We start from the raw sequence: 3777 nt of genomic DNA, 5'->3' as shown, positions 1-3777 counted from the left end.
TCCATGTTCTCATGTGGTGATTAGGACTTCTTCGGGTGTTGATTGTAAGCTTTATTGCATTGTGGTCTGATAGAATGCATGGAAGTTTTTCAATCTTTTTGTATTTGTTGAAGTTTGTATTGTGTCCCAGAATATGGTCTATTTTATAGAAGGTTCCATGGGGTACTGAGTAGAAAGTATGTCCTTTGGTGCTTGGGTGGAATACTCAGTAGATGTCTGTTAAGTTCATTTGATATATGGTATTGTTTAATTCAGATGTCTCTCTGTTAACTCTCTGCCTATCTAATGGAGACAGTGGGGTATTGAAATCCCCTACTATTAATGGGTTGGGATTAATCTCAGTCTTAAAGTCCTGTAATACTGTTTTTATGAAGTTGGGTGCATCAGAGTTTGGTGAATATATGTTCATGATTATATCTTCTTGATTCATTGTTCCTTTGATCAAAATGAAGTGGCCCTCTTTGTCTCTTCTGATTAGTTTTAGTTTAAAGTCTGTTTTGTCAGATATTAGAATTGCTATGCCTGCTTTTTTCTTAGTACCATTTGCTTGGTATATTTTTTCCATCCTTTCACTTTAAGATAGTGACTGTCCTTGAAAGTGAGATGTGTTTCTTGCAGACAACAAAAACATGGGTTTTATTTCTTAATCTATTCACCTAGTCTGTGTCTTTTGACTGGGGAGTTCAGTCCGTTAATATAAAAGCATCCTAGCAAGGCTTTGGAATTCATACTTGTTGCTAGTGATCATACAGTCTAAGAATCATATGTTTGTTCATGCTTATATTAAATATGAACTAAGAACTTAAAATGCTTCTCTGTGTGGTAAGCTCTAGGGGTAGAGTATAGAATAAGATAAAAATATATGGAAGCATTATATGCTAGCGAAAAGCTTGTTATGTTCACAAAACATTCAGAATTTCACACATTCGACATATTCTATTTACTGCCCACCCTGTGCTGGGTGGCATATGAGGATGTTCTGAGGACATAAAGGCAAACAATTCATATTGCTAGTAATTGTAGATATCACTCAGGACAGATGACTAAACTGAAGTATGGATAAACAGAGCACTCATCCAAGCTCATACAGCAAAACTGGGGTTTAGAAATGGTTGGCCAGGAAGCCTTTGAATGCAGTACTCTTCTTCGGGGCTCAAAGGACTGAGAAGCCTGTTTCCACCTTTGGAATTTCCTGATGTGATGCCTTTTCTTCTAAACTGGGGAAGATGCAAGAAAGGTAAAAGAATGATGAAACTAAAGCCCCAACAACGAAGAATCATCTGGCCCAAATATCAACAATGCCAAGGCTAAGAAAAATTTTTATTAAAAATATTTATAGACGTTTTGTGCTTTTGCTAGACTTGGAGGAAGCCAGCACATCCTAGACATGCAGAACAACACTGAGTTTGTGGACCCGTAAGTCCCCAGGAAACGTTCTGTGAGCATCCGCCTCCTTGGTGCGAAGGACTACGCAAACATCCAGATGTATGTGGCCAAGGCTGACAAGGTAACTGGCAGGTTTATGGCCAGTTTAAAACCTGTGCTATCTGTAGAGCCATTCCAAAGATGGGTGAGTCAAATGATTCTCTTCTTCAGTTGCCAAAGGAGGATGACATCATTTCAAAGAACTTCTGACCATTGGGGAATGTTTGTCATAAATAAACAATGATAAATCCAAAAAAAAAAGTTTATAGAATATGCATGACAAAATAAAGACCATCCTTTCTGTCTGAAATAAAATGGGAAGTCACACAAAGAACTGAGGGAATTTTGACATGATACAGAAAAAGTGGGGTTTATCTTCAAATACTTAAGCTAGGAATGGGAATCTTAGTGAGTTCATCAGTAGCACCAGCTTGGATTAAAATTTCATATCCACCAATCGCACTGAACAGGTTCCGGCTCACACTCCTGGGTCTTAGCAGATGCCTGCGCTGTCGCTATGGGAAGATCAGATCCACTCAAGGTTAACCTTGGAGTGGGAACATATCACAGATGATTGCCAACCCTGGGTTTTGCCGGTAGTGAGGAAGGTGGAGCAGACGATTACTAATGACAACAGCCTCAACTACGAGTACCTGTCCATCCAGAGGTCTGCTTCCCACCTCACCCTTGGCGATGACAGCCCAGCTCTCAAGGAAAATCAGGTTGGAGGTGTGCGGTATTTGGGAGGAACAGGTGCACTTCAGATCGGAGCTGACTTCTTGGGGCGATGGTACAATGGCACAGACAAGGACACACCCATCTACATATCCTCGCCAACCTGGGGGAACCATAAAGCTATGGTTTCTGCTGTTACCTTTAAAGAAATTCGGACCTATCACTACTGGGATGCAGAGAAGAGAGGCTTTGATCTCCAGGGTTTCCTGAATGATCTGGAGAACGCTCTCCATCTTTGTCCTCCACGCCTGTGCACACAATCCAACTGGGACCGACCCGACCCAAGAGCAGTGGAAGCAGATTGCTGCTGTCATGGAGAGCCGTCTTTTGTTCCTCTTCTTTGACTCAGCATATCAGGGCTTTGCATCTGGAGACCTGTTTTGTGTCTGAAGGCTTCGAGCTCTTCTGTGCCCAGTCCTTCTCCAAGAAATTCGGGCTCTGCGATGAGTGAGTGGGGAATCTGACTGCGGTTGGAAAATAATCCGACAGCATCCTGTCAGTCCTTTCCCAGATGGAGAAGATTGTGCAAATCACTTGGTCCAATCCCTCTGCCCAGGGAGCATGAACTGTGGCCTCAACCCTCTCCAACCCTGAGCTCTTTAAGGAATGGACAGGTAATGTGAAGACAATGGTTACCGGATTCTGACCATGAGGTCTCAACTCAGGGCATGGTTAGAAGCCCTCAAGGCTCCTGGAACCCGGGCTCACATTACTGAGCAGATTGGTATGTTTAGCTTCACTGGGTTGAACCCCAAGCAGGTTGAGTATCTCATCAGTGAAAAGCATATCTATCTGCTGCCAAGCTGTGGGATCAACATGTGTGGCCTAATCACCAAAAACCTAGATTACAGAGAGCCTCATCTAGACAACTGATAGCCTAAGACTATAATCATGGTCCAGGTGGATATGAACTTTTTTTTTCCATATCAAAGTACTTTTTACTCTTTTTTCATTATTTTATTTATTATTTTTATTTTATGTGTATGTGTGTATTGCCTGCGTGTAGGTAAGTGCACCCCTGTCGTGGAATGCTCATGGAGGACAGAAGAGACTGTCGGATCCCCTGGAACTGGAGTTACGGACAGTTGTTAGCTGCCATGTGGGTGCTGGGATTCGAACCCGGGTCTTCCACAAGAACAGTCAGTGTTCTTAATCACTGAGCTATCTCTCCAGCCCCAAAATACTTTTTATTCTTAAATAAAAACTTTAATTTTCTCTGGCTTCCAAAAGGCTCTAATCCCAGGTCTCCAGTTCAAGAAATGGCTTCTTCATGTGGGGCTAGTTTAAACAGTGGTTGCTTCACCACAGCCACCTGTAATCTGGATATGTACAACTAGGTTTGTGCAGGCAGGGAAGATGGGGCAGAGAGCCACTTTGGTGGTGTGGACTGGATCATGTTTCTTCACTGGATTTTGGTGACTGTTCCATGGGCAGTGCTCAACATGAGTGCACTTACACACATGCAGGCAATATATTCATATACCTTAAATAATAAATAAAATATTTTAAAGAGGGAGATCATAACTCCATCCTTGAAATAAAAATGTACAAAGTCATGGGGAGATAGCTTAGAGGATAAGAGCACTGGCTGCTCTTACAGAGGACCTGGGTTCAGTT

General features: G+C 42.3%; 2 pseudogenes; both read left to right on the top strand.

Annotated features, from left to right (window-relative positions):
- Window positions 1-1387: 1387 nt before the first annotated feature.
- On the top strand, window positions 1388-1635 carry LOC103749093 (annotated as a pseudogene).
- Window positions 1636-1942: 307 nt separating this feature from the next.
- Window positions 1943-3033, top strand: LOC103749111 (annotated as a pseudogene).
- Window positions 3034-3777: the final 744 nt, after the last annotated feature.

This window comes from Nannospalax galili, unplaced genomic scaffold, assembly GCF_000622305.1.
Source record: "Nannospalax galili isolate Female #2095 unplaced genomic scaffold, S.galili_v1.0 scaffold125, whole genome shotgun sequence".
In the NCBI taxonomy this organism is placed as follows: Eukaryota; Metazoa; Chordata; class Mammalia; order Rodentia; family Spalacidae; genus Nannospalax; species Nannospalax galili.
This window is presented reverse-complemented; position numbering and strand designations above follow the sequence as displayed.